Source organism: Dermochelys coriacea, chromosome 3 (genome assembly GCF_009764565.3).
Source record: "Dermochelys coriacea isolate rDerCor1 chromosome 3, rDerCor1.pri.v4, whole genome shotgun sequence".
Classification (NCBI taxonomy): Eukaryota; Metazoa; Chordata; order Testudines; family Dermochelyidae; genus Dermochelys; species Dermochelys coriacea.
The window spans coordinates 142,065,082-142,088,767 of record NC_050070.1 but is presented as its reverse complement, the minus strand read 5'-3'; the positions used below and the strand labels follow the sequence as shown (position 1 = coordinate 142,088,767).

General features: G+C 40.4%; 1 protein-coding gene across 6 annotated transcripts in view; it reads left to right on the top strand.

Annotated features, from left to right (window-relative positions):
* The first annotated feature begins 16,406 nt into the window (after positions 1-16,406).
* Positions 16,407-23,686, top strand: part of AKT3 (AKT serine/threonine kinase 3) — a 281,463-nt gene continuing 274,183 nt past the window's right edge. The window contains exon 1 of one of the 6 annotated variants that reach the window (XM_043511466.1): positions 16,407-16,544. The gene's annotated coding sequence lies outside the window, so the exon portion shown is untranslated. Of the gene's footprint in view, positions 16,545-19,330; positions 19,705-19,883; positions 20,158-23,686 lie in introns of those variants that run through there. The other 5 variants (XM_038396389.2, XM_038396387.2, XM_038396391.2 and 2 more) reach the window with 5 other exon arrangements.

The following is a 23,686-nucleotide window of genomic DNA, read 5'->3' as shown; positions in this document are numbered from 1 at the left end:
TAACTGTTTTGGACACCTGATCTGGGAAATTGGAGAGGAAGAGTGAATTTAATCAACAAGAAATTCTCTAGGTACTTCATCACCAGGAACCGTTAACAAGGTACAAGGACATATTTCTAGCCTGGAAGACACAAAAGATTGGTATGAGATAAGCATAATCAGGCCAAAATGCAATTAAAAAGAACTTTCATTATAACTGGACAACACAAAAAACAACTGATTACTGCAAAAACAGGAGAATTATAAGATTTTCTGAACGAAATGAGACAAACATACATCAGCTTCTTTGACAAATGACTCCTTAAAAATAGAATAAAAACTACACATTGAGAGAACATATCAAAGAGCTAGTGCAAGTATGCCTAAATGAAGAATCTGAGAGCAGCTCTGGGTTACTGGTATGTTCTTCCTGTTGGCCTTAGAAGGGTCACAGAATTTCCCCCCCATTAAGAGTGGCTTGGTGACCCCCTCGTTTGTTGAGTTTTTTTACACATTTTGATATTTCAATGGCATTTTTGTGATAGGTTGTAGAAACCCCACACTGGGGAACCAAGGGTTAGCAAGCTACTCTGGGCTCCAAAGGCCCCACCCAGCCACACCTGGTGGACATGCTCACAATGGAAGCAGCGCTCAAAAAGAAGTGGTCCAGGTCAGGCAAAATAAGGGAGCAGTCCTATGCTCTTAGCTCCTGCAGAGAGGCTACTGGAGCTCCATGCTGCCCCGACCAGACCCTACTACCAAACCACTGCGGGCACCTGTGGACACAGGGGACGGTGGGCCACAACTGATGGAGAAGAGCTTCCAGACCACTGCCAGGGAGACTCCTCCCCCATATTTGGTGAGTCCATAAGTAGATGCTGTGGTGATTTTGGAGGGGCAGAGGCCATGCTAGCAAGTGACCAGGGAGCAGGCTGGAGAAACCACCCCAGGCCACATATCCAACCTGCTAGTCGCAGGGAGAGGCCAAGTTCCCCTACCACTTGCCCTTCAGCCTCTTGCCATTAGGCAACACTACCAGCCACAGATGCTGAATCCCTCGACAAGGACTTAGAGTTTTTTTGCCACAAAAATAAAGTACTTTTGGAACATTATGTACAAACTGTTTTGGGATTTTCTGGAGAAATCTCTCAAGACAATAATATCCTTTCTAGTTTAGAAAATAGATTAGATTTCCATTGGAACTGGAAAAGTTTCAGAGGCTTCCCAGAAAGCTGCTATTGCTCTCAGGAAATTAGGAAAATCAATAACAAATCCTTGTGATCCTGATCCTGCAAAGACTTACACATATGCTTAATTTGATGCACTAAGAGTCTCACTTCAAAGAGATTTCTCACAGAGCATAAAGTTATGCATGTACATAGGTGATTACAGGATCAGTTTTGTGAGTCTCTAGGAGTGGAACTCCAGACGGATAACTGAACTGGAGTTTCTCCATCTCATTATGTTCAGAGTATGAGGATAAGCATTTGAGTCTAATCCATAGGTTAGCCATTCAGGTCAGGTGGTGTCTATTATCCTAATTCAAAGTTATGGGAAGTGGGGAGTTGATTTCAGAAAAGGGAAATGGCTTGTACATCAAAAGCAAGATACAGACAATATAAGAGTTAGATCCTTTTTAGTAGTTTAACTTAGAAGCACTGATCTTTCTAGAGGTTAACAGAGGTGGTAGTAAGAAGAAAAGGAGTACTTTGGGATCTTAGAGACTAACAAATTTATTTGAGCATAGGATAGTAGGGTTCAAGTGAAGTAAATCACAGGTTGGATTCTGTCTCACTAGTGTTAAAATTAAGAAAAAAAAATCTGGAGTTCCAGGGTATAAATAGCTCCAAATAATAGATATCCTCTCTGGTTTGGGGAAAATAAGTTTGGGACCTTAGATTTACTTAGGTGGCCCCAGACCAACTGCTCAGGGTTTCCTGGTAGATCCCATTACAAGAATGTTAATAAAATTAATAGAAGATATGATGAGAGAGAGAGAGAGAAATACAAAAGTAGTATCACTGAAAGAAACCTCATGGTAATAATGGACAACAATTTGTGAGTCCAACATGAATTTGTAATGGAATTGACAACAAAAAAGCAAATGTCATTTTGGGTTGCATAGACATGATGTCACTGAGCCAAGAGGTAATAGTTTTTTTCTATTTGATCACATCTGGAATGCTGAATTCATTTCTGGCAACTTAAGTACTAGACCTATTGAATTAACAAGAGTCAAAAAAAAGGACAACAGAAAGGATTAGGAAGCTGGAGGGACTGAAGGGATAACTAACATGCAAGGGGACAGGATAGCAGTCTACAAATATATGAAGGATGTAAAAAAAAAAAGAAAGAGAGAAACTTTTGGATGCTGTAGAGAGTATAACTAGGAGCAATGGAATGAAATTCAGAAAAGGAAAATGTAGGGTGAACATCAGGAAGAATTTCTAGACCGATCAATTAAAACATGGAGTAATCAACCAAAGGCAGCAATTTAAACCCCACAGAGCTAGGTGTGACGATCCCCTCTGGTGTTATCTGGACCGGTGATCTGCTAGGTCACTCCAATCCTTGCTCTGCTGTGAAAACCCCCACTTCTGGGCTGTTCTCTCACAGTCTCTGGCAGGTAAGCTGCTCCTTGGATCGTGCAACCGAATGACACTAGCCAATATCTCCGGTCCCAGACACAACCCTAGGAACCTCTGTCTTGCAGTGTCCAGTTATGCCTACTGGACACTGCAAGCTTATATGAGTTCATCAGTTTAACAAAGAAATTGATATGTACCAGACTTGTTATCCCAAAGGGAGTCTCTGACATGCTTCAAACCAAATGCACTGCTTCAGGTAGAATAAACAAACAGATTTATTAACTGTAAAGATAGATTTTAAGTGATTATAAATCAAAGCATAACAAGTTGGAGTGGTTACCAAAATAAAATAAAATAAAATATAAGCACGCAGTCTAAACTCTCAACCCTATTAAACTGGGCAGCAAGTAGATTAAGCAGTTTTTCTCACCCCACTGGATATCGCAGTCCTTAATATACAGGTTTGTTCCTTAAACCTGGCCCAATCTCCTGTGTTGGAGTCTTGTCTTCTTCTCAGTGTCTTGGTTACTTGCCGCATAGGTGCGGGCAGGAGAAGGGCCCACTATGCGTCCACTCTGTTTTATACCCTCAGTCCATGTGCTTGGGGAGCACAAGTCCAGGCATGTCTCAGGGGCATTGCTGAGTCTCTCCAAGCAAGGTTGAGCAATTCTCCTGGTGTGGTCTCATGCAGGTGAGTAATTACATTGTAGCTTCTTTGATGGACAATGGCTGTTGATGGGTTGTTTGACACCCCGCCTAGGCATTGGTTACTTTCCTTGCTGTTGCCTCTGGGGAGCTAATATCTGGCTGATTCCCCAACTTCCGTCATGCTTTAGTGACCACCATACAATACAATTCTCATAACTTCATATGCACTAATGATACACATATATGGATAGAGAAATGACTTTCAGCAGATCATAACCTTTCCTTGATACATATAAAGCATACCTTGTAAGGTAAGATCATGATTATCTGAAAATGAGGAATATGGGGGTTACAGTATGCTCCCCCAAGGTATAGAATGTCACACTAGGGTCTGAGAACTACACTAGACAAAACATAACTTTATAAGTGAGAACAATCTGGCATTGATGGGAAGATGGCCAAATTGACATAATAGTTTTTTTTTTCAGTTTGTGTACATTTGGAAGAATGTATGGAAGTTACTGTGTCATTAATTCTTGTATCAACCAGCCCACAGTAGAAAGTGCCAAGCTCTCTAGCTTGGATGCAGTCTTTCCCAAAAGGATATCCTTTCCAATCCCAGTAAGCTTAGAGAGGAGGCACACAAGATATTCTTTGCTAGTATTTTACATGTATTTTCCCAGAAGCTTTTAAGAAATTCAGAATGAAAAAGCACACATTACATTATTACTGATCCTAAATTTATCTTAGATGTCTCAAAAAAAAAAGCCAGGTACTGTGGTATTATATATGCTTCATGCAAATAGGTCTTCCCTTATTGCAAATAGGTCTTCCCTTATTATTTCTGTTTAATATCTATTTTCAAGCAGCGAGCAACAGAGGGGATGGGGGAACAGGAGTGAACGGGAGTAGAGCCTCTGGGGAAGAGGTGGGGCAGTGGCAGGGCCTCAGGGGAAGAGTTGGGGCAAGAGTGGGGCCTTAGGGGGAAGGGGCCTGGCAGGAGAGGTTCCAGCACCCCTGCTGGAGTGTCCAGTTTTTAAATGTTTCAGAGTAGCAGCTATGTTAGTCTGTATTCGCAAAAAGAAAAGGAGTACTTGTGGCACCTTAGAGACTAACAAATTTATTTGAGCATAAGCTCACGAAAGCTTATGCTCAAATAAATTTGTTAGTCTCTAAGGTGCCACAAGTACTCCTTTTCTTTTTGCAGTTTTTAAATATTACCAAGTTTGCAATCCTAGTGGGGAGCTGAGCCCAGCCAGTCCTGCAGGACAGAAGCTGCAGGAGCTGCTGTTATGATTTGCATGATGTACTTACTTACTATTTATTACATTAATGTGTGTAGTGTAGATCATGGGTAAGAAATATTTAGTAAGCCAGATGTTTTTTACATTAAAGCTATTTCCTGGATCGCAACACACCATCACGGTTTACAGATGGGCCCTGAGCCCAAAAAAGTTGAGAACTACTGGTCTAGATCTTTCAGAGTTGCATATACCTACAAGAATAAATTAGTTTTTAAATAACAGATATGGCAAATGCTAGGAAATAGATAAAATTGTCTTATCTGATCATGCCTTTGTGTTCTTGGGGTTTAATACAGAAGTAAACAACCATAAATTAGGAAAGACATGAGAGTATTAAATAATATACCATTAGAGGATTCCCTTTTTACAGACCGTATCAAGAGTGATAGGTTATTGAATTCAACAACATGAAATATAATACTTCCCCCTTTTTGTTAGAGGTATAACAGCCAGTTGGTGGGGAGAATCAAACCTGGAATAAGATAAAGCCCCTCTGTAAAGTTCCTGGGAGGAGTGGGGAAGTGGTTAAATTACTCCAACTTCAGAAATATCTTCATTTAAATTTAAATATAAAAACCTTTCTTCAAACCTTCGTTTGGAAAGGTAGCAAAATATCCCCTTATCTTTGCTGGACCTGGAAGCCCTCCTTAAGATTAACTGGTTAACTAAAATGTAATCTCCTACCCATATTATCTTTTCAGTTGGAAGAGACAGTTTTAAAAAATGTTTTCTCAGAACAAACAATAAGACATTTTCACACTGTTTCTGGGAAGCTAGAAAGCTGTATGTTATTTTTACAAGGATAGGGACAGTTTCCCAAGGAAATAGGGACTTAAAAACTCTCTGATATCAGATGTATTTCATGGTTGCCCAATTAATATTCCTGTCACAATGAGTGAAAGAGCCACAGGAAAAAGTCATGATGGATTCAAAGTTCATCACCAAATCACTCACATCAGCTAATTTATTTTATGCTAGTAGGGAATATATAAAAAAATAATACTCAGCACTAATAGGTACGGATTCACCATTGCATTTTTCCAGTTTTATATTGGTGTAACTCCATTGATTTAAATGCAAAACTGGAATAACACAGTGGGGAAACATACTCATGAGGTACAGTCTTAAATTCCTTCAAACAAGATGGTCAGCAAAGTCAGTGGTCTCAGATAAATTAACAGTGATAAGATATCAATTATAAGGTCAAATTGTTCCATTAGATCTACAACAGACTTTGATAAATTTTTTCTCTGATTTACACAGTTGCAAATTCAATGAAGCTGAAAGATTTTCACATATGTAACAAAAAGCAGAATTTGTCCCTTTTCTCCAAAATATATGGCAAATTAAGTAGTTGAAAGAGATGCCACAAAATATTTTGAACATGTTTCCCTGCCTTCTTACCCAACAGCATGCTAAGACTTGTCAGGAAGAAGAGTCTCTACACTCTGAGGCCTAGGAGAAAAGTTGTAGCAACACACTGCTCTACATAGTCTACTGAATCTATAGCACTCTGCCCAGGGAACAGCCACTATTTGGTGGGCTGCAGTTTGGGATAGTGGGTCAACTAGAGGGCCAGGATTGTTGGATTAGGTTTGGATCCTAGACTATAAAGGAACAGTGGCCTCCAACACATATCTCCATTTCCTCTAAATCACAGTCTTACACACACACACAATCTTAACCACTGTCTCAGCTTCTTAGATAGTAATAACAGGATTTTCAAGTAAAAGAATATATACCAATAAAGTATCTTATCTTGCGGAGGTCATGGTTAAGTGTGTGCCTCTGAGTATGATTTAGAGGTAGTGTATGTGTGTATTGTGCGTGGTTCTATGGCAGAAGCAGAAGGGAGTTTATTGTGGAGGTAAGAGAGTGACAGAGTTTGTTCTGAATGTGTGGTAAGGTAAGTTAACTGAGTTTGATATGGATGTTAATGCTGCCTTAGCTAGTGATTTCCTAGACTTTCAGTTCATAGACTGTCGATTAATTGTAGTTAACTCATGCAATTAATTCAAAAAAATTAATCGTGATTAATCACATTTTTAATCGCACTGTTAAACAATAGACTACCAGATGAAACATATTAAATATTTGTGGATGTTTTTCTACATTTTTAAATATATTGATTTCAAGTACAACACATAATACAGAGGGTACACTGCACACTTTTTATTGTTATTTTTTATTACAAATATTTTCATTGTAAAAATGATAAACAAAAGAAACAGTATTTTTCAATTCACCTCATACAAGTACTTTAATGCAATCTCTTTATCATAAAAGTGCAACTTACAAATGTAGATTTTTTTCTTACATAACTGCACTCAGAAACAAAACAACGCAAAACTTTTGAGCCTACAAGTCCACTCAGTCCTACTTCTCATTCAGCCAATCACTAAGGAAAACAAGTTTGTTTACATTTACAGGAGATAATGCTGCCTACTTCTTATTTAAAATGTCACCAGAAAGTGAGAACACTCATTCACATGGCACTTTTGTAACCAGCATTGCAAGGTATTTATGTGCCAGATATGCTAAACTTTTTTCTTTGGCTATGCATACAGCACTCCCACTGAATTCAAGGGGATAATCTTGACCCAACAGTATCAACAATATGATAGAGGATTAATTAACTAGGAAAACAAAACAGAATTCTTCTTAGAAGAAGAAAATCCTTCTTCATGAAACACATGAGGATAGTAGGTAAGCAGATCAACTGATTAATGTCATTTCTAAAAGATGACACACAAATGCTTCTTATAACCATTATAATTTCTACTACCATTTTCCAACATTTACCTAAAGTTTGTTTTAAGGGAAGCCTTGTTTTTAACAATCATCTTAAATCCTAGTAAACTGAAGAATTAATTAGCAAGCACAGAGGATCAGCAAACTAATGCTTTAGTCTGTTAAACCATCTGCTCAGGAGCACCCTGCTCAATTCTTGGCATTACTGGAGGATGGGTGAATACTTTTGTCTCTTGTACTGAGTTACAAGTTGCTAGTCTTTGCTGATACTCTTTCCCGCCCCCTCAACTCCCCAAGCACAGGGTAAAGAAAGATATAAGAGGTTCATAACTCATCAAATTTCTGTTATCAAAAAAGTTTTGACTGGACAGCTCAGTACTCAATTTGGCAGAAAATCTCATTTTAAATATTTCTCTTGTGTTTCACATTGGATTATTCTGCAAAACGTAAGTATATAAAAGGCCAGATTCACCAATATTCTCTGGATGCTTTGTATTGCCCAGATGAAGCAAAGCAGCTGTAAATCCATCTTAGTCAGCAGAACTAGTGCAAATGAACTGAAGCCTTCAAGTGAATCTGGCCCATAGTTTTGAAAATTGTAAATGCAATTTTATTGTTAAGATTTTAATGTGTGGTTATATCTGATTATTTACCAAAGTTCACTGATCTGACCTGCGAAAGTCCTTGCTAGCGTAAACCCAATCTGTGGTTGTAGTTTAAATGTTAACTTTCTTTAATTTCAGATCACATTTTAGTTCTCAAGAAATGCAGGCACTTTCTGACATAAGGCAGGTCAGACGCAAAATTAGGGAAGCAGCACAGAGAGTATTCTGGGAGCAGCTACTGAACCACTTTTAAGAGAACCTAAGAGAACTTTCCCACACCTCTAAGGGTCCAGAATAATGAGGACTATAATCCAAGTGACTGATGTGACTGATGCAAGCAAGTTACATAAAGGAGACTGTATGGATCCTGGAAGGAAAAGAGAGTACTGACAGGACAGTCATGTGCTGAAGTAACAGCTATTCAAAGGATAAAGTTCACTCACCTTCAGATTCCCTAATTATTTGCTAAAGAAGATGGGAAAGATTCCTTATATATGCCAAGGGACAGTCTGGAGTACAGTTGGCAGGAGCTGGCTTCTTTTTTCTTCAACAGCAGCCACCTCTCTCTTCATATGCTCCTTTCTCTGGATAGCTATGCCTTTCTCAGAACTGGGGACATGTAATCAACAAAGCCTCTAAGTATAGGACATTCAGTAAAGATTCCCACCTGTACCCCCTGACCCATAACCTTAATCTCCTTGCTTGTGCTCATGCAATATGGGATAGATCCTTTCCCCCATTTAAATCAGCTGGCATTTTCCCCACCAACTTCAGTGGAGAAAGATCAGGCCCTCTTATGAGGTGCTTAATTAGAAATCACTTTATGCTAGTGTCACTGTGCCATTATATTCCACAACAAAGATTTTTTCTGCCAATGGCTTTGCATTTAATTCCTTAAAAAGAGAGAGAGAGAAAAGGAGGGAGGGAGGACATTAAAAGTGGATAGAGAACACACACAGAAAAGACAGTGATTGGATTGGATTGAATTGGATTGGGGGGTTGCGTCTGTAGTAGACTGACCTTCCTCAAATAAATCTGTCGACCGTGGAGCCTATTTATGTGCTCACTTTGAGGAAAAAATTCCAAGAACTTGAGAGGATATTTACATCAAGTTATGCATATAGCTAAATTATATAACTGTGTGATCATATTATCATTACACTTTTCCTCCCTCTCCTCCCATTGTTTGTCACACTTAATTGTTTTGTCTTGTTTCAAATTAGGCTAAGCTTATCAGGGCAGGTAACATGTCTTTCAAGGTGTTTGTTCAGCATTAGTATACAATTTGTACAAAAGGCCCCAACTTTTATTGAGGCCTTTGAGTAATACTGAAATAATAATAAAAAAGCCATTAAATATATAAATGATAAAATATTAAATAATATAAATGCTGTAAAAATAACTGACATTTATCCACAAACCCTATGGTGCTCAGCATAGCTCAACTAATCATAGTAACAAGGTACACAAAATAACATTAGTTCTTCTACTGTTATTCTGTAACAAATTTGGGGCAGGGACCTTTCCTTCCTCCATGTTTGTAGAGTGCTTACAAGTTGTTGGTCTAAAATATATAAATGCTTATTATGTGTGCTGTGGTTGTTACTACCAACAAGCAGAACACGATAGATAATACCCCCTTTTAAGAGGAGCAGGAGAGTGATGTTGGCATTGAAAGGTTCCATTTGAGCAGTCATTTGACTGGGTAGCTGTGGGAGAGGGAGGAGAATGCTGAGGAAAGCAGAATAACTGCAGTGAAAACACATTGCCCTGTGAGACAGGGAACAGGCACTGAGGTTAATGAGAAGTAGAGATGGGAGGGGTGAAGGAAAGAAAGACAAAACCAACAGAACCAGTTAAAAATCAAAATGACAGAGAAAGACTGTAAAATCCACCTGAACAAACCAACCGGCTCTGTTATCTCTCAATGCATTGTGGGTGTCTGATGAGGTGGAATCAGTACCCACTCTATGTTCCTTCACCCTACAAATAAACTCATTGTTATCCCTAATTATCATGAGGAGAAGAATTTGTGTGTATGTAACAAGAAAGGGGATTCAGAGTCACAGCCCAATGGAAGTTGAGGACATTTAACACCTCACAGGATCAGACTCACTATATCTATGGTGCCATCTAATTACACAAACAAATCATATTTATCTAAAAAAAGTTTAAGCATTGTTTTTGCAAGCAACCCCTATAATTGAAAATGATTTAATTTTTTTTTCAGTTTATGCATTTGGCAGCACTTAGTTTACAGTGAATATCATTGCTTCTTCTGCCAGTCATTTCCCCCTATTACCAGTGTGGGTCTTTCATATCACAATAGGGAAATTAGTCATATGTGATTGTTAAACCACATAACCTGGCATGGGGAACAAGTGTAGTAATTTGAGCTACTATGTATTCATTTTTTAAATGACTACATTTTAAGTTAACCCTGTCCTTTTAAATGTGTTATTTCTATTTATTTCCCCATGCTGCTAATAGTAGCGTAGAGCTATTTTAGAAGTATTTTCCTAACTTTCCTTTTTAATACCTTGTCAACATTTCCTTATTAGGCACATTGCCCCTTTGCCTTTTTTACAATCCTCACTATTTTAGTTTAAAATCCCAACTGACATCATTAGTCTCCCAGCAATGAAGGGGGACAAGGCTGAAGTGGAGCCCAAGCAATCTGCAGAGCCCCTTCTTGCTACAGCGAGAGGACTAATGCTCTGCAGACACAACCCTCTCCTCTCTATACCACATTCTAAGCCACCTGTTTACTGTCTGGATCTGGTCCAGGGTCCTGAAGTTATAAATGATTGTTTTTATCTCTGTCTCAGTTATGTTGGTGTTTCCAAGATGGATGACAATGAATGGGTTCTCTTCAGATGCTTCCATGTCCCTATTTGTAACATCACAGCTTCCCACTCTTAGCCGTGGTCTACACTATGAGTTTAGGTCGAATTTAGCAGCATTAGATCGATTTAACCCTGCACCCGTCCACACGACGAAACCATTTTTGTCGACTTAAAGGGCTCTTAAAATCAATTTCTGTACTCCTCCCTGACGAAGGGATTAGCGCTGAAATCGACATTGCCAGGTCAAATTTGGGGTAATGTGGACGCAATTTGATGGTATTGGCCTCCAGGAGCTATCTCAGAGTGCTCCATTGTGACCATTCTGGACAGTACTTTCAACTCAGATGCACTAGCCAGGTACACAGGAAAAGCATCGGGAACTTTTGAATTTCATTTCCTGTTTGGCCAGCGTGGTGTGACCTTGTAGAGCTCATCAGGAGAGGTGACCATGCAGTCCCAGAATCGCAAAAGAGCTCCAGCATGGACTAAATAGGAGGTACTGGATTTGATGGCTGTATGGGAAGACGAATCCAAGCTATCAGAACTCCGTTCCAAAAGATGAAATGCCAAAATATTTGAAAAAATGTCCAAGGGCATGAAGAACAGAGGCTATAACAGGTACCTGCAGCAGTGCTGTGTGAAAATTAAGGAGCTCAGGCAAGGCTACCAAAAAACCAAACAGGCAAACGGCTGCTCTGGGTCAGAACCCCAGACATGCTGCTTCTTTGATGTGCTGCATGCAATTTGAAATGGTGCCCCTACCACTACCCCACCCCTGTACATGGACTCCTGCAAGAGGGGAGTCTCATGCAACAGGGATGAGGATTTTGGGGACGAGGAAGATGATGATGATGAGGAGGAGGAGGATGAAACCATTCTCCCCGATAGCCAGGAACTGTTTATCACCCTGGAGCCAATACCCTCCCAACCCGGGCTCCCGGACCTTGAAGGCGGAGAAGGCACCTCTGGTGAATGTACCTTTGTAAATATAATACATGGTTTTAAAGCAAGTGTGTTTAATGATTCATTTTCCCTGAAGATTTTGGATGCATTCATGGCCACTACAGCTACTGGAAAAGTCTGGGGATGGAGCGGAAATCCTCCAAGGACATCTCCATGAAGCTCTCCCGGAGGTGCTCTAAAAGCCTTTGCAGAAGGTTTCTAGGGAAGGCAGCCTTATTCCATCCTCCTTGGAGGACACCTTACCACGCCAGGCCAGTAGTACGTAGTCTGGAATCATTGCATAAGAAAACATGGCAGCATATGGTCCTGGTGTTTGCTGGCATTCAAGCAACATCCGTTCTTTATCTCTCTGTGTTATCCTCAGGAGAGTGATAACATTCGTGGTCACCTGCTTGAAATAGGGGAATTTTATTAAGGGGACATTCAGAGGTGGCCGTTCAGGCTGCGCTGTTTGCCTGTGGCTGAAAGGAAATCATCCCTGCTTTTAGCCACATGGGTGGGGGGGAGCCGTTCACGCTGAACTGTTTGCGTTTGGCTGGAAGGGATCTTCCCTGATACTAGTCACGCTGTTGGAGGAGGGGTGAAGCAATCATCCCAGAAAATTGGGCTTTTTTGGGGGGGGTGTTAATTGGGTTTGTGCTGGACGTTAACCTGAAAACCACAGCCCCTCCTTTTAAATGGCCACCCAATGGGTGGGTGGTATGGGAAAGGAGAGTGCTGCTGTTTGAAACCATTCACCATGAAATGGTTTCAAACCATTCACCACAAAATGGCCAACCCAATGGGTGCCTGAAATGGGAAAGGAGGGAGCTGCTGTTTGAAATGGTGTTTCATTCACCATGAAAGAGTACACGTTGTTCTCTAAAATGTGTCTTTTTAAATACTGCTCTCCTTTTTTTCCTCCCACAGCTGCAACTGTTTCAACGCTCCCCCTATCATTCTCTATCTGAGGCTAGCGCAGCTAAGAAGGTGAAAAAAAACCCACTCGCGATGAAATGTTCTCTAAGCTCATGCAGTCCTCCTGCACTGAAAGAGATCAGCAGAATGCATGGAGGCAGATAATTGCAGAGTCCAGGAAAGCAGAAAATGAATGCAGGAGGGAGCAGGATGAAAGGTGGGGGGATGAGAGGTGGTGGGAGCAAGATGATAGGTGGTGGCAGTGTGATAGGAGGAGGCAGGAGGCAATGCTGAGGCTACTGGAGGACCAAACTGATATGCTCCGGCCTATGGGTAAGCTGCAGGAAAGGTAGCATGAGCACAGGCCGCCGCTGCAGCTGCTTTGTAACCGCCGCCCTCCTCCCCAAGATCCATAGCCTCCTCACCCAGAAGCCCAAAAATGTGGGGTGGGATGGGGCCTACGGGCACCCAACCACTCCACCCCTGAGGACTGCCGAAGAAACAGAAGGCTGGCATTCAATAAGTTTTGATCTCTTTGGGAGTTAGCATATAGACCTATTGCCCTTATCCCACTTGCAAACAATTTGATCAACTATAGCAATCTGTTCACTAACAAGATCTGTAATTTCCATACAGTTATGCTATCCTCATACAATTCACCTTTTGATTGATATTAATGATATATGGGGAAGAGATGCATGATATGTACACTAAGTTTGAGTAGCTAATCTGAAAATAATGTTACTTCTTCAGAAGCTATGTCATTTTTAAATTAAATTTTATATTTAAATTAAATATATTAAATTTTCACAGTAGGCACACTACAGGCATATTATTTCCAAAGTAGATAGATCACTAAAAATAGTTAGTTATCAAGGGGCTCATTTCTATAAAATTTATGTTGAATAATACTTTACTCCATGAGAAATCCCACTTAAATCATGGAGCAGGGTAACACTAATCAAAATAATGGTGGCATAATCTGGCTCCAAATGAAAAAAAAATTGTATTAATTAATGAGAAATGTAGTTTCTGTAAACTGTTGTATAGTAAATCTTTTCTGAACCACACACTTTACAATCCACACAAATAAAAAAAAATCAGATTAGAATCAAGCCCACTGAGTTCAAAGAGACTACTTGTAGAACAATTATCCATGCAAATAAGGCTTACTTATGTATGTAAAGCTATGCATGGTCAGACCCTTAGCAAGACTTCTAAACTTTGCTATTTCCAAATGAAGTATTCAAACACGCCAAGGGTACTTGTTGTTGGGGACTAAGAGCTAGAACCAAAAAGGGACTCGGGTATTGCAACATTCAGCAGTGTAGCACCTTTGAGGCATCCTGCCCTTCCAGATGAATCCACAGTGTTGAGTTAGGTGCCCTGGCTCCTTATACATGAGCAGAGTTGGGTGTCTAAGAATGGGATCCAAATGCCAGCGTACAGAGCAGGGAGCCACCTAAACTAGTGTGAAGGAAATGCCAAGGACAGAGAGGTCCAGGCCAGAGGCAGATCCCTATCTCTGCTTAGGAGTCTCAGCTGTGAGCCCTCTCCTGGAGTTAAGTGCCTCAATTATTTTTTGCAAGAAATGCCAAGAGGAGCAGCCCTCCTTATAACTCTTAGCCCAGTGTTTGAGGGCACTCACCCACAATGTGGGGAGACCCAGGGTTCAATTTTCCCTCTCTGTCTGATGTAGAAAAGGAATTTTAACGTTGGTCTCCTACCTTGCAAGAGTGCCTTAACCACTGGGCTGTGGGGTATTCTAGGGCAAGTCTCACTCAATCTCTCCTGTTGAAGCTTTTCCACTGTACATAAATAATTAAAATATGCATTGGGTCAGAGAGACCCTGGTTCCAGTCCCCTGTAAGCCCGTGTCCCAGGAGAGTGCTCTAGCCCTGGAGCTAAATTATAAGGGTGGGGCAGAAAGGGCACACCACCTCCACATTCTTCTCTGACTATTTTGTGTGGGTTACATCTTTTGAGAATGTCTACTGGGCTGGGTCCCACAGGTGAGACAGATGGAGCAGCACCTCTGAGGATCCCACTGAGGATTATGGGTGAAATTGGCACCCAAAAATCCAAACTGAGGCAGCTGTGTGTATGTTAACTGGCAGAAATATGAATATCTAGGGGACTCTAATAATGGAAAATCAGATGCCTAGGGACTTCAGGCACCTACAGAGTTAGGCAGCAGTTGAGTGAGGATTTAGAAGATCTCACACTGCCAAAAGTGGCAATTAGGCAACTAAGTTCTTTTGTATATCTATACCTAAATCCATGGTGAATCTGAATTTTTTAAAGACAGTTATCTAAATACAAAATGGTACATTTTCCCAAATGTGTTAACTCATAAACAATCCCTTTCCCTCACTAGGATAGATCAAGAATATTCTAATGGAAGCTTACCAAACAAATTCACATGTAGGCTTAAAGTAAATACAAGAAATTTTAGCCCATGGTCATTTTTTCAGAAACATACAAGTTAATGTAATTAAATAAATATAATAAAGTGCTTCTCATTAAAGAAGAAAAACTTTTTCCTCATCAATAATGAAAGTGTCATTACTGCAGCATTTTTGGTTTTTCATTGTAAAATATGAAGCAAATGTGGTTTCATGTTGGATCTTCTAGGTTATTTATACAAAGTAGCCATTAACAAAATTAAAGTAATTAAAATAGGCAGCTTTTAAAAAATAAGAGAAATAAACTAAGATACAATGTATCTATTTCATTAGTGCAGAATTTATCATTGCAAATGGCAGATTAATATTTGAAAGGAAGGCACATTTACTTAGTAGAAACATAAGGCCTTTGAATATTTGCCACTGTGGAGAAGGGTCCTGGTTACCTTGAAATTGTATGATATGAGATAGTCTTAAAATAAATTATATAATAGAGTTTGTCACGGGACAAAGACCAAAAAGAATATACTAGATGCACTGAGACACAAAGGCTTGAACTCCAGGATAGAAACTCCACATAGGTTGTTCATTTGAAGCTTCAGGTGTTTTAAATTTGAAGGGCTGCTGACTAGCTCTCCAAGAGAAAAGGATCAAAATCAGAGAGCAGTTTGGGGAGCCAGACTGTAATGAGGAAGGGAAGCACTGCTGTGGTCTCAAAATATTAGCCTTTCCCTCTGAAAAAAATAAGTAGAAGCAATACTGAAAGCTATTGTTAATGTTTGTTATGTTTACTCTGGTTAAATACAAGTTTAGTAGTTCTTTAAAGCCAGAAATTGTAGGTATAGTTAATCAGTAGGTTGTGAAGACATTTGTCTAGCCCAAGATAGGTAAAGCAGAAAGGAATATTCAGCAATCCTAAGCAAGCTGTAGCAAAGTGGCTGCTTGTTGAGTACCCCCTTATGGCCAGGAGTGATTTACAGGTACTCTGTCCCTATTAGCCCCTACTCATAGACTTCTTACTTAAGTACCCTACATAGTCTCTATTGCGACTCTCAGTACCCCTTTCTCAGACTAGTTTAGTGTCATATAAAGTTCACACAACCTTAATCACAAAATAATCCAAACAGTTCTCAACGAAGTCCCAAAATCACCAACTCTGCACGAAACAAAACAACCCCACCTCTCTCTTGCTAGAGCTCAGCCCTGTTAGCCCACACTCACCCTCCACATCATTCTCTCTACTGTCCTACTATCTTTTATATTGGAATCCCTGATTCCTCTCAGGTGGTACTCATTTTGTAATTGGGGCTGCCTTAGCCCCAGCCTTTCCAGCCTCTGGGCAAGCCATCCTGCTACATAAGTGTCCTAAGAGGAAGATTAGAGGGATAAAAGGGCTATACTAGTGAGCCCATGATACTGGTATAGAACAAAGCATGCATCTAGGAAGGTGCAGGGTCTGACAGCTAGTCAAATAGTTATTGTCTAAACTCATGCTTTGGATTCTTTTGCAGTTATTCTACAACAAACAGAATAGCAGTGTCCAGCGACTCTACCTTTGGTAAGTATTTCAGCACATTAACAACTATAATAGGAATTTAATATATCTTAATAACCCTGATTATTAAAGTACAGCAAAACAATAACTGCTGTTATGCCACAGAAATAGTGACTGATGACACTGTCTATTCACTTAATTGAAGGGCTACTGAAAAAGAGGAAGCACCTCACTGTAGGAACTGAAGAAGGTAGCAATATATGGTGTATGCTTTTCTAGAAAAGTATCTATTAACTAATGTAGAGAGTAGGCTTTGCTTTTCTTCTTCACAACTGAAGAGCCAGACAGCTGAATCTTGGTTACAGCCCCATGTGATTATTTAAGCCTTTCAGAGATCTCACCAGGTTCTCCAGCAAAAGCAGGAAACGAGGACCTACAATTTCAATTAAAAAAAGGCAGTGGAGAGCAAGGAAAAGAAAAACATAACCCACTGTTTCCCATAAATATTGTCTTTGCAGGTCACTTTTAGAACAAATGTTAGGGTAAAGAAACACTGAAAAGTTTTTGTTTTTGGAGTGACAATGGATCCGTATACAAGTCACTATCAATTGTAAATATAATGATGTACTTCAGCAGAAATGAAACTGCATACATATTACGCAAAACATTAAACTGACAGAATAAAAATCAAAATATAGCAGTATGTTGCCACAAAAATTCATTTTAATGAAGCAGCAGTCTGCTGACCTAGAGTCTTTTAGTCAATGGGACTAGATACATAAGAATCACTTGTTCGAGTTAGTATTGCAGGATCAAGATCTGAGAAGCAAAAGTTTATAGTGTGTGTTTGTTTTTGTTTTTTTTCCAGTCAACAATCAAGGAGAACTTTAAGTGGAAAAAATTCTAGATCTTTCTTAGACATCCATTAGGATAAATATATGTAAACACTGGAGAAACTAAGCAAGGAGCTAACAAAGATTGTTTTAAAAGGTACAGATTGAGATGTTCCATAGATACCTCAACTAGAGTGAGTTCTAACATTTTCCCTTGTGGTGTTATCGCTCCATTTTTCAAAGTTTGTACAGAGCGAACTGTGCCATCAGTTCTCAGGGGAAGACAAGTGTTTAAAGGAAATTAAATAAAACTCAAAACATGTCCAGATTGGATAGCTCTTGTGTGCTATAAACCATACAATTTTATAGAAGAGTTTTCTTTTAAATTACAATATAGAGAGAAAACAGGCAAACGGGGCAAGTAACACTATCGGGAAAAGCAGAGCTGTTATTAAAGAGGGATATAAATGTACTCTGTATTTTACAGATCATAAGCAAAGTCCCTGTCCCAAAGAGCTCACATTCTAACTCAGAGGGGTGGTAGTACATGGAACAATTACTAGGCCATAACAAAGGCCCTTTGTTTCAGTTTTTACTTTTTTTTTTTTTTTTTAAACCAAAAAATTCTCAAGTTTTACAGAAGGCATTATTTGGTTTTCACCAATTTTCACCTGAATTTCAGAAGTGCCAGAACTCCCCAGATCTGGCTCCGTGCTTTGGCAGGGGAGAGGGCAGTTCGATCATCTGGGCCACTTAGGTTACTGGGCCACAACTTCTTCTTCTGGAGTGGACCCTTAAGCAGAAGAGATAGAGATGGGGGTGCCCCCTCCTTACTCTGCTTCATCCAGCTCTTCCACTTCTGGGCCTGCTCCAGCAGGAGAGATGGCAGCTCCATAACCGCTTACTGAGATGCTCATTCCTTCGCTGGAGTGGGGAGCAAGGGCAGAAGTACTAGAATGACTTGTTTCAGAGCAGCAGCCGTGTTAGTCTGTATTCGCAAAAAGAAAAGGAGTACTTGTGGCACCTTAGAGACTAACAAATTTATTTGAGCATAAGCTTTCGTGAGCTACAGCTCACTTCATCAGATGTGACTTCATCACTTCATTTTTTCCACCAAATGCATCTGATGAAGTGAGCTGTAGCTCACGAAAGCTTATGCTCAAATAAATTTGTTAGTCTCTAAGGTGCCACAAGTACTCCTTTTCTAGAATGACTTGAACACTGGTGTATTACTATTGTGAATCCCACTATACACACACATTCTCAGCTTTACAGATATGCTGATAACTATCTGTACATCAAAGCAAATAAAGATTGGTGAATTACTTTTCAGGCTAAAATGGGTTGAAAATGAAAAACTATCTGATTCCCTTTCAGAACATAAGGGTTTATTTTGAAAGTTTTAAAAAACAAGATCAGGAGAAGAGAGGGATAGGTACCTTGATATCTACCCAGAAAAGTATAAGGTTAATTTTTTTTTCTCTTCACCGTTTTCAAAATTTTTGTAACAAACCGGAACAAAGAGCTGAGAAATTGTTTAAAAAAAAAAAAAAATCAAAAAACAAAAGGGCTTAACCATAAAGCGTAGAGATAGCGGCAGGGGGATGGTTCTCGTTACATAGGGTGTGTTGGTAGAAACCTAAAGAACAAATCCTAAAGCCATGGAAACGTTCACCACTGGCGGGCTGGGTAACCTTAGCCACACCTGCCTTTATGCCTGAAAAGGAAAATTGAAACCTAGGTGAACTTCTAGCTCCAGCCCAAGAACCCTTCCTATGGGATGAGTTTCCACCCTAGATCCACCCCTCTTCCCTCCTCTGCCTAGCTCCTTTCCTTCCAAGCCTCCCGGCCTCTGGCTCTTCCTTCTCCCCAGGCTGTCTGTCAGGCCGGGTCGGTCAGGCTGTCTCCTCCACTCACCTCAGCACCCCCCCCGCTCTGTCTGGCTTCTCCTCCCCCCTCTGTCTGGCAGCCCCCCTCCTTCCACAGTGCAGCGCTTCTCGCGAGAGCTGGGGGATGCCGCCGCCGCCGCGGACTGAGGGGGAGACACTCGGGGGGGAGCCAATGACGTCGGGAGTTTTCCCGAAAGTCAATAACTAGCCCGGCGGAGGCGAGAGCGGGGGCCTCGGGGCGGGCGGGCGAGCCACAGCGAGGAGCCGCCGCCGCCGCCCTCCTGAGCCCGTGGATGCTGCGGCCGCGCTGCCCGGCCGGGCGCCTCCCTCTATAGCGGGGACGCTCGCTCCATGTAGCCGCCGCCGCCGCCGCCGCGCGCTGGGGCCGGAGCTGCTTCCCTCCCCCCCGCGGAGACACCGGCCACCGCCAGGGACCGAGCCCGGCGGGGGGACCGGGCAGGGGGGGGCGGGGATCCCCCTCCCGAAGCCGCCGCGTCGTAGGTAACAGCCGGGTCTGGGGGCAGCTGGGGTGACGGGGCCGCAGCAGGGCGCGTGGGCAGCCCCCTCCCCAGCCAGCCCGCGGGGAGCCGGGGAGGGGGCGCCTCTGGCCTAGCCAGACCGTCACCGTCTGGGAGGGGGGAGGCTGCATCAGCGCCCAGCTCCTCCCCTTCAGCCCCAGACACCCTCCGAGACTGGTCCCAGCGGCCCCGGCCCGGGGGGGGGTCTCTGACTGGCCGCCGCCCCGGGCGGGCAAGGGACGCTGTCGCGGGGGGGGGGGGGGGCTTCCTGTCTGGTTCACCGCAGGTTACTGCATCGCCGAGGGGATGGCGGGGCGGGGGGAGGTGCACGGGGCTCCAAAGGCGGCTACTTCCCACGCCGAAACCCCTCCCTCCACGACCCACCCCATCGCCTTCCTTGGTTCCCCCCTCCCCCTCGCCCGGCAGTGGATTTGAGGTAAATGTAACGCAGAAGTCTGTGTTGTTAGTAGTACATTTTTTTTTTTTTTTTAATCAGCTTGGAAGTCGCGCGTGTACTAAGAATAGAAATGTGGAAGGCTGGTCTGTTCGTGGCATTGCATTGCTCAAGGGGTGCTGCTGCTGCTGCTGGCGGCTCTGGCAAACAAGTAAACAAACCAACCTCCTCCTGCGCATCAGTCCTGCTGGATCAGCCATTATGGTGGCTGTCTTGCACATCCAAAAGTTGATGCTGAAGTGACTGTTGGTGCATTGCTCTCTGTTGTGGTTTCAAGGATTTCCATAGAATGATAGGCAGCACACTTGAATAAAAAGGGCTGGCCTAGTAACGTGAGGGTTTATTGTGGCAGGGTTAGTTATTAGTTTCTGTAAACACAGTGACAGGTTTCAGAGTAGCAGCCGTGTTAGTCTGTATTCGCAAAAAAAAAAGGAGGACTTGTGGCACCTTAGAGACTAACAAATTTATTTGAGCATAAGCTTTCGTGAGCTACAACATCCGATGAAGTGAGCTGTAGCTCACGAAAGCTTATGCTCAAATAAATTTGTTAGTCTCTAAGGTGCCACAAGTACTCCTTTTCTTTTTGTAAACACAGTGTAATTTATTCTGACAATACAAACTGCAATGTGTATAGGTATATGATACCTTGGCAATTTGAGGGTTAATTGCTTTTGAATGAAAGTTTTTGAATCACTGGAAGTATCATAATTTATGTTTAGATTACACTGTCATGAAGTAACTAGTGGTGACAGACAGGGGGTTTATAGAATGTTTCATTGCTATGTGTGAATTGCAGTTCTCAGTTTCCTTCTGGGCAATAAACAGACATTTTACATCACTTCTAACAGGTTTTTTTTTTTTTTCAATCATACCTTAATTAAAATGAGTGGCTTTAAAATAGGACTTTTGTTATCTTAAAATTTAACTTTAAAGCTAAATGGATGATGAATGGTTTTAACACTTTTGGATAACATCACATTCCTAAATATAATTACTAGTTCAGTGGCTATTTGAATTTATTAGGTAAAAATAAATCTTTAAGATCTACTTTTGTTAAAGTAAACTTTTTATGACAAAGACACTTGTTGAAGTTCGGATGTAGGTATCTAGTAAACTATTAGCCAGTATTAATACTTACATAATACTGCTTATAGCAGTTTGTTTTGCTTCTGACTAACTGTAACTTTGTCATAGGGCCGCTTGAATTCAGCAACCATAGTTGGTGCATATTTTGTATATATTAAAAAAACCCTCTTACCTGCCTATAAACAAGTAGCATAAAAATGAACAATCTAAACTTTTAACAAGTGCTTTGCTTTTTATTTTTACAGACTTTTGTATAGCTCCACATGAATAATAAAGTTTAGGGCAGTCAGGATTGAAGTAAGAAAGTTTGCATACAAAAGAAGAAAGTTCCTTTTTGATTTTTTTGAAAGTATATTCATTAAGGATATTCTGTTTGGAGGTCTATTTGTTTTCCTGCTGGGAGTTTTAAATTGACCCCAATATCTTTAATTGGATTGGGTTGTTAATTATAGAATGTGTGTGTGTGCTGGTTGGTTGAGGCAAACATGGAAATTCAAATAAAAGATTCAAAGGAAAACTTCAGAGCTAAATGTTTTTCTTTGAGAGGTGTATCTATATCTTTGGTTAGTCCAATTTCTCTCTTTCTAATATAAATGCATAACATATTTGCAAATTTTTACACAAACTGGTAATCATCTTTTGGTGTAGGTAGTTTCTTCACTGGTTCATCTCTGTTTGTTATAACTAGGTTGGTACTAACGTTAACTTGAGTAGATTCTGCTAACTTTTATATAGCTGTATGGAAAGTTAGTATCTCAGTGGTTTAGTATATAATTTTTGTTTGACACAAAGCCCAAATTAAGAAATCAGAATGTTTTGTTGCAATTGCTACATTTTGTCTGTAGGAAGCTGGTAGTCTCTTAGCAGGTTTTGATTTATTTTGTTTGAACTGGAACTCTGATAGAAACACTAATTCCTCCTAAGAAAAGTTGTATTGCTTTTGAAACGGAAACAAATCTTATTGTGAAAAGGGACTGTAAGATGAACACGAAAGCTTCTCTAGAGTTGATCTGTTTATAATTTAAGCTTCTGTGAGCAGGTTTATGAGAAACTATATATTGATTTATGAAAGCAATTTCAAACTGAGTGCTTCTGTAGTTTTTACTCTTAAAAAAACAAAACAAAACATGCCCCCAACCCCAGAGAAATAGTGCCTTCAAAATGCCTAGAAAATGTCTTTCAGGAAACAGTTTGCAAAGTACTCTCTCAATTCTTGGGTGCAAGTCTTAATGATTTAAATGGGTAAATAACTAATAATCCCTCCTGTTCCTAATAAACATTATAAATAGTTAAGTAACTTTTTAAAATGTTTCATTTTTAGAAGATATAGTTATGATACCAGTACATTAATGCAGTGATTCCCCTTAAAAATAACTTGGAAGCCTTGTTTACTTTGTGCCATGATTATTAGCATAACGTAAATATCGGTTGTTGTAATCCAGTTTGACTGTTCCCATCCATGATGCAAATTCAAAGTGCACAGTTAAAGTACAGTTCTGTTTTGCAATGCAGAAGGGACCTAATATCTCTTGCAATCATCCAAGGCTTTAACATGCTTCTAAAAACTATTACTAAACTTAACACCAAAACAAAGCAACTCACTAAAAACATGGGACAATGGAAACATCCTGTAACTGTGTTGGGAGAGAACTGTGTTTTAACAAAGTCTTAAAACATAGATTCTAAATTTAGGTAATATTCTGTGAAAGTGTAACGAATGATACTGCAGTTGCACTTTTGAGGGTGTTAGTGTATACTAAAACTCAAGATTAGTTTTTCCTCAGACTAAATGAAACATTCTATCTAAAACAATTGTTTTTTTTTGTTTTTTGTTAGAAGACTTGTAAAGTAAAATAATAGAAAATGTAGATTCATAAGATGACTGAGCAGGCTTAAATATTAAAAATTCATATAGTTAAAATCTCCATATGAAATATACATACCCTTCATTGTTTTAGGTAATCCATTAGGTTTTATTTTGGAACATTCCTGGCTTAATTTTGTTTACTGTTTACAATTCTTTTAAAATGTTTGGATTACTTTTTGTTATCACTGGAGAATGTGTTCATTCATGTACAGTATGTATTTTAAATAAAAAAAATAAAGGAGATTTATGTTCAGCTCATCTCACTAATCTCACTGTTGTTCAGCTAATCTCAGATAATTATGAAGTGTGTTTAAACAAAATTTGTCTCAACTAACACATTTTCCTTTTGATCTGTACTAAACACATTCACAGCATCAGAAGTTTTCATTGATAAAGTTTGGACATTGGTCACTTCTTTTGTAACAGATTGATGTGATAAACACAAGATTGTGACTGCACTTAAAGTAATGGGGAAAAAGATAGGTTAGGTTAGGGGTGTGTGTGGGAGTTATTTAGGTGTCAAAATCTAATGAAAGCAAGAAAAAAGAAAACTGTTGG